Genomic DNA, 8429 nt, shown 5'->3' with positions numbered 1-8429 from the left:
AGTTCCTTGGATGACGTAAGGTATGTAACGCTAACCCTTCTTTCTTTTTGGCATGATCTATGTGGGACAAACAGACGACGAATGTATAAGCTTCAAAGAAACTCCTATTCTTAGAGACACTAGGATGGCTAATGTTCTTGATATCCAGAACCTATTTCACATTGTCTTGATACGTGTCTATGATTCTTGACGTTCTATTTGATATAATCCATAGTGACATTCGAGGGGTACTTGACATGACTGTTGTGCATTCTACTTATTCTATTGAGTCTTAGATGATGATTTAGTTTGTATATGGTTGCTTACTACTCTGCTCGTGCATGCTGTTAATATATCTTTCACCGAGTCCCGGGCCGGGTATGTTTTCGTGCACAATTTCACTGCATTGTTCATTGAGTCCCTCACTAGAGGGCCGAGTACGGTATATATATATATATGATGATGATGTGATTATGGTGCCGAGTATGGTATATGATGACTTTATTCACCGAGTCCCATAATGGGCCAGATATGGTATATGATATAGACATGCATGATTCTCATCTCGTAAGGCACAGGTGCATTGGTATCTTTGATTATCATACTTGCCTTCTGTAATCTTCTATTCAGTTATGATTTTCTTATTGTATTTCATGCTTTATATACTCAGTACATATCTCGTACTGACCCCCTTTCTTCGGGGGGCTGCGTTTCATGCCCACAGGTACAGACACTCGGTTTGGTGACCCTCCAGCTTAGGATTTTTTCTCAGCGGTCTGGAGAGCTCCATTGTTCCGGAGCCTAGATTATTTTGGGTACAGATCTTTTGATGTAGACTTATATATATACATGGGTATGGCGGGGCCCTGTCCGGTCATATTTCACTCTTATACTCTTAGAGGTCTGTAGACATGTGTGGGTTGTACGTAGGTTTTGGTCAGCTATGTCGATGTGATTCGTTTTGGGTATTTCTGTGTATAGTGGCAGCCTTGTCGGCTTGCGTATTATGTTATGTGTTGGTTAACTGTGACTCCTCAGGAGATAGGTTTATGATTATATGTGACGTTATGAATCTTTCGTTTGTTTTTACAATTTTCCATACTGTCCTTAGTTTCAGTCTGGCTATATCTAGCAGGTTCGTATACGAGTGTCCAGTTCGGGCACTAGTCATGGCCCATGGGCTTGGGTCGTGACAATCTAACAGGTTCGTATACGAGTGTCCAGCTCGGGCACTAGTCACGGCTCATGGGGTTGGGTCATGACAAAAGTGGTATCAGAGCAGTTCATCCTCGGAGTGTCTACAGACCGTGTCTAGTAGAGTCTTGTTTATCGGTGTGTTGTGCACCATATCTATAAACAGGAAGCTACCGGATATTTAGGATGTTACCTTTCCTTCTTACTCTAGATCGTGCGATAGAGCCAAGCTATAGGAAATGAGATTCCTTATACTAACCCTTGATTTCAACAGGAGAGTGGTATCGACAAGAGGAGGTAAATAATGATACTGGGAGTTACAGAGGTAAGATATTTCATTGAGGTTATGTCATCGAAATTTGAATATACAGAATGGCAAACCGGTCATCATCAAGGTAAGTTATTGTAAGTATAGTAAGAAAATGGATTCAATGTATATATATTGATGATAAATTCAGTTATAAGGTGTGAACAGAAGGAGCTGAAGGAATCAGTAAAAATATAAGTAACGGTAAGCAGAGTATATGTCAGATATAGTGTGAATGTTGCAGTTATGATTGAAACCTGCAGCTAAAGATTGAAAGGGAAAGTAAACAGGAAAGTATAACAGGTACAGTTTGAGTTGGACATACGAGGTAAGTTCATCATTTTCATACTGTTACTGATATTGGGAGCCCTGTGTGGCTATGATATGATATGATATATATATGTATATATGTTAGCCCTGTGAGGCATTGTTGGTATTTCCTGCGTGCAGATTTTGGGATAGTGAGAAATACAGAGGAAACTCTGCCAAAATTTTCCTAGAAATAAAAAGGGAATGAGATAAGTTCGTAATATGTCTTGAAAGGTCGTGTCAACAGTAATGCTAGGATAATTTGGAAGGGCTTGTGATACTAAGAGATGATTTAGAAAAGGCTGGCAAATCTTAATAGAGTGTTATATTGAGGTATCGACTGAATTGATAAGCAGGGATAAATTACGACGAGTTTATATTTAAAAGAAGTAATAGTATGATTGAGACAAGAGTACCGAGGAGGAAGAATTGTGACGAATATGAATGTATTGATAAGACAGCTTGTGAGGTATTAAGGATAAGATTGATCAGAAAGGGTAAAAGGTTAAGTATGCCGACCTCGCAGAGTGTAATTAAACCATAGTAAGAATCGTGAATAAGGTTAAGAAGTGTTACACTATAGGATTGATTACGAACAAGATATTATGTGAATATAATAAGGATTGTTATGAAAATGAGTAAAGCCTAGTGAGGAAGTGACTAAAAGATATGACGTGGTTTATGTGACTAAAGTATAAAGGCAAGTGTGAGACGGAAAGGCGAGCTATAGAACGAATAAGAAAGACAAGTTCAGAATAAATATTATGTCATAACAAAAATGTTAGCGAGCACAAGAAAAGAAGGAGTTAATTGAAAGAAGGAAATAAGAAGAAAGCGGGAAAACAGTGTAGTAACAGGTTATGACATGTATAGCCGAGAACACGAGTAATATAAGTGACGGAATTGTGAAAGATCAAACTACAGAAAGATGAGAAACGAGGTAAAATGAGTACTAGAAAATGACTGGTATGATAAGAACAAACAGGGATGAACAGAATACATTTTGAAAATGAGAAAGGGGTTATGCAGAAGTAATGTTTTCCGAAGGATATAGCAGTAGCATAAGATTCCTCGTGCACAGAATAAAGATGGACATAGACTGGAGAAATGGCAAGGGAATTCTAAAGGAGGCACCCAAGATAGACGTAATTAATTGAGTACGAGTATAGAACGAAAGGGAAATATATAGCTATGAACTTAAAGGTGTAGTACGATGACAAGGTGATAAGATAAGACTGTCATTAAGATGAACCCGATATGATTTTGAGTAAGTTAGAAGTCGGTACTGGGTGCACAACGAGGGTGAGAGAAATACAGGTGTAAGATGGAAACATTAGACACTGAAATATAATTGATATAGATGCTTACACCTCAAGTGAGATCCCTTGCTGAAACAAGTTAGTAAGATCTGAAAGCCAGCAATAAATGGATAGAAGTCAGGATGGTATTTGAGACAGTGCTGAGAATCATCTGTAAAGATCTTGAATAATATGACATTAGAAAGTGGGTGCTTATAAAAAGAAAGAATACAACAAGAGAATGGAAATGAGTAACTTAAGAGATATTATAAAGGATAACAATGTTATACTGGATTAGAGGCTAAGTTGTTGGCAATAGAGTTGGTTGCTAATGATATTGTGACTTACAAGTAGCAAAGGAGAAGAGACAGAAAATCTCCTATAGTAGGATATGAGAAAATCAAGGGGTGAATAAAGGAAGGGAAAGGAGTATGACAAGATAGGCAGCGAGTAAGTTTTAGTACAAATGAGATATGTAAAGCAGGATGAACCAGGAGAAGGAAAGACTGACTAAGATTGGATATACTTTATACAAGTTGTACAAGAATAGCTATGCAACCATAGATAGCTGGCATACTACTATTTCAAGCATCCCTATGGGACAGAAGTTGTTAATTGGAGCGGATGTAGACATTGACTCATAACTAACAGTTGAGCTAAGTAAATTACATCCTTGTTTGGATTTCTATGTTGGTTGTATTACTTGATCACAAAACTGCAAGATGAGTATGTTAAGAATTCACAAGTGAATTACTGTAGCTATAAATTATAGGAAATGGCATGAATATGATGCAGTATAATAAGGGAATTGAGGAAAGGGATACATGAATTCAACATTGGAAGTGAGGAAACAGGTTTAAAAATGGTATAAGTAAGACCCTTAAAGGGGGGGAAGCGAGTAAGGAAAATACAAGTGTAGAGATTGAAACGATGAATCCTAAGATGTCACAGATATAGACTCTAAAACAAAACGTAAGAGCTATGGAGAAATAATCTAATAGCTAGTAAATAAATGAACAAGAATCGAGCGGGTATCTGAGATTGTACTGAAAATCATTCGTGAAGACCTTGAACAACATGACATTAAGAGAAAATAACTCAAGGAATATTGTAAAGGGTAGCAATGCTATACTGGAATAGAGACAAAGGAATTAACAGTAGAGTCGTTTGTTAATGATATTGTGATTTATAAGTGACAAGTGGTGACAAATAAGAAGGGACATAAAGTTTTTTTTATAGTAGAATGTAAGAGGTGATAATCAAGGGACAAACGAAAGAAAGAAAAGAGTATGACGAGATAAGTCACAACAGATAGGCAAAAGAGTTTTGCTATGTATGAGATACGTAAAATAGAACGAGCGAAAGGAAGGGAAGTTTACGAATAATATTAGATGTTCATAGAGGAATAACACAAGAATGGTTATGTAACCAGCAAGTATTTACATGTCGAGAATGAAACCAATTGGGTACTTAAAAAGAGGAGTAAGAGGTAAGTAACAATAGGGTGTTGGTGATGCTTTAGGTCAGTTGAGGGAAAATACATGGTAAATTGAGTCGAAATGTTGAGTTGGAATTATCATTAATAGGACAATTACTCTGAATATGATATAAGTATATGTTATATGTTTTCTACGATAGCCCTGGGGTGTGTTAGATTACTTACAAATTCGATAGGATCATTGGATAAAGGGAGTTTTACCAGAAGAATATTACGCCTTGGAACTTTCATTTTGTATCATTGTTGTTATAGCGAATTTCCAACAGTTTACCAAAGGGTTATGAAATTCTTGAAAATTATGAAGCCTTTAATGAGTCGACGAGGGACACCTACGATAGGACATCTCAAATTGAATTTATCTAGATTCTACGGATGTGAATCAATACCATTTTTATGGTCATATGGAGGAAACGAACTGGGAGATATTTGTAAACCAAGTGAGACTTAATACCATTATTGAGCAAGAAACAGGATCGACAACTCCGAGTATTAAGGAGGATCATATCAGGAGAGTGACTCACTTATATATCTTGAACGCATATACCTGAAGTGTCAAGGCAGTATTGCAACCGAGAGTTATTACTAAGAACGAAACTCATTTTCAACTATTCAAAGAGAATGTTATAGATAGTGCATGTCAGAGGATTAAAAATGATGACTCCAAGAAGGAGGTATGCTATGGATTATGCGGCCTAAATAAAGAGTGGAAGCAGACCTATAAAAATTAGAGGAGAGAACAAGAGGAACCAATATGCGCTGGTAAGCCTACCCAAGGGAAAGCCAGCTCCTATTTTACAGTGTTACTAGAAAGATAATTCCAAAACGGAAAAAAAAAACTCGACTTAAGCTTCGAGTGTAAATGAATATAGTAAGTTGCAGTCAACTATAAAAGTAGCTAAGTTATGACCACTTTCTTTGGAAATTCAGTATTAACAGATGTCAAGTGGAGAATGGCATTAGGCTAAGTAAAGAGAGGCACAACATGATAGATGAGTTCGAGTTACAATTGATTCGTTATGAGATCACCATAACCATCATACTTATACAAGACTAGTTTAACATTCGAGGATGAATGTTCTAAAGGGGGGAAGGATGTTACACCCCATAAAATTTCGTGTTACTAAGGCTACAGACGGCTTAATGTGAGCTCAAGGAGGAGCAAATATTACAAGTATAAAGAATGAAATTCTACTGTAGTAGCATGAGGATAGCATGAGTATGAGATTTGGAATTCGTACAATATGATTGGAATGATACGTTAAAAGATATATAGCCCTCGTAACCGTAAGCTGAGGTGGGGCCCACATGATACGATTTTTATAAAGGACATATGATAAGTTATATGGACAATATATGTGAAGTTAAACACAACTCAAGAAGGACCCTTGAGCCAAATCCAAATGTAAGCCCTCCAAAAAGATGTTTTTAAGTTACATTTTCAGGTGATCTGACTTCGGGAGGCCATAACCCCATCATTATTTGGGAATTTGGGAACACCACAAATTTTAAAGTTGTAGATAATTGAATTATCTTTCCAACCATAGGTCGTGGGCCTTCACACGACATAGGGATAACAATTTATGGACGTTTTACGACAGAAGGGTCAAGCTGGGCAGTGGGCTCGGCCCAACCCGACTCCAAGTCGGGTCAGGCCCACTTCCCTTGCTATTTAAGGGAGGATTTAACCCTTATCATCCTCATTTCACACCAAAAATTCCAGAACATGGTAGAGAGAGAGTAAGGGGATTTTAGAGAGATAAAGCAAGGGTTCGATCAAGTTCGAGGCCCCGAATCCCCAGGCTCATGAAGGATAAAATGTAGTACAAGTTGTCGTCGTCGTTTTAAGCTAATTATTGAGCTTGGGGGATGATATTTCGTGATTTATCTGCTGCTAAGGTATGTATAAGGTTCCTCTTATGTTATTAAAGTGGTTATTTAGAGTTTTAACGGATTAGAACGGAGGAAATAATGTTAAAAGCTCGTTTGGCATTTTTGGGAGGTTTATGAAGGTGGGGCTGTTTCAGTGGAGTTAAATGGATTGAAATATCTGAGTCATGATGCATATTGATTGTCGATATTGTTGTTTGACGTTGTTGCTGATAATTTAGCTGAATTGGATTTCCGGGTTTGTCCAGTTTATAAAGAAAATGCTGTCGAAATTCCGTTAGAAATAGAGATAAGTTTAAGAGATTGATTTTAAGGATATATATTTGGTTGATTGTTGGAGTAAATTAAGTATATTGTTGTGATTGTCATTGATATGTATTTTGAAGGAAGGAAACAAAATTGGAGAAGTGCGTTTGATAATCGTATTCGAGCTTGTCGCTCCTTAGAAAGTATTATGAAGTTGTTATGAATATATATATACCTATTGTATTGCTGAGATTTACATTGTTGTTGGGATGTGGTGATGATAGGTAGAATTGGGATGTACCAGTGATATAAGAGAGATGCGGCCTGTTTGGTTTTAGAGTCATAGTTATCAATTCATATACGCGATATACGAAAGCCCTCTAAAGTTGTGTACGTATTCCTATGATTATAGGTTTGGCATCCTAATTGTGGAAAGTTCGTGATTAAGTTGAGTTCCTTGGATGACGTAAGGTATGTAAAGCTAACCCTTCTTTCTTTTTGGCATGATCTATGTGGGACAAACAGACGACGAATGTATAAGCTCCAAAGAAACTCCTATTCTTAGAGACACTAGGATGGCTAATGTTCTTGATATCCAGAACCTATTTAACATTGTCTTGATACGTGTCTATGATTCTTGACGTTCTATTTGATATAATCCATAGTGACATTCGAGGGGTACTTGACATGACTGTTGTGCATTCTACTTATTCTATTGAGTCTTAGATGATGATTTAGTTTGTATATGGTTTCTCACTACTCTGCTCGTGCATGCTGTTAATATATCTTTCACCGAGTCCCGGGCCGGGTATGTTTTCGTGCACAATTTCACTGCATTGTTCATTGAGTCCCTCACTAGAGGGCCGAGTACGGTATATATATATATATATGATGATGATGATGTGATTATGGCGCCGAGTATGGTATATGATGACTTTATTCACCGAGTCCCATAATGGGCCAGATATGGTATATGATATAGACATGCATGATTCTCATCTCGTAAGGCACAGGTGCATTCGTATCTTTGATTATCATACTTGCCTTCTGTAATCTTCTATTCAGTTATGATTTTCTTATTGTATTTCATGCTTTATATACTCAGTACATATCTCGTACTGACCCCCTTTCTTCGGGGGGCTACGTTTCATGCCCGCAGGTACAGACACTCGGTTTGGTGACCCTCCAGCTTAGGACTTCTGCTCAGCGGTCTGGAGAGCTCCATTGTTCCGGAGCCTAGATTATTTTGGGTACAGATCTTTTAATGTAGACTTATGTATATACAGGAGTACGGCGGGGCCCTGTCCCATCATATTTCACTCTTATACTCTTAGAGGTCTGTAGACATGTGTGGGTTGTACGTAGGTTTTGGTCAGCTATGTCGATGTGATTCGTTTTGGGTATTTCTGTGTATAGTGGCAGCCTTGTCGGCTTGCATATTATGTTATGTCTTGGTTAACTGTGACTCTTCAGGAGATAGGTTTATGATGATATGTGACGTTATGAATCTTTCGTTTGTTTTTACAAGTTTCCATACTATCCTTAGTTTCAGTTTGGCTATATCTAGCAGGTTCGTATACGAGTGTCCAGTTCGGGCACTAGTCATGGCCCATGGGGTTAGGTCGTGACAATCTAACAGGTTCGTATACGAGTGTCCAGCTCGGGCTCTAGTCACGGCTCATGGGGTTTGGTCGTGACAGTAGGGTTTTGG

The sequence above is a fragment of the Lycium barbarum genome, chromosome 12 (assembly GCF_019175385.1).
Source record: "Lycium barbarum isolate Lr01 chromosome 12, ASM1917538v2, whole genome shotgun sequence".
NCBI lineage: Eukaryota > Viridiplantae > Streptophyta > Magnoliopsida > Solanales > Solanaceae > Lycium > Lycium barbarum.
Note: the sequence above shows the minus strand (reverse complement) of the source record.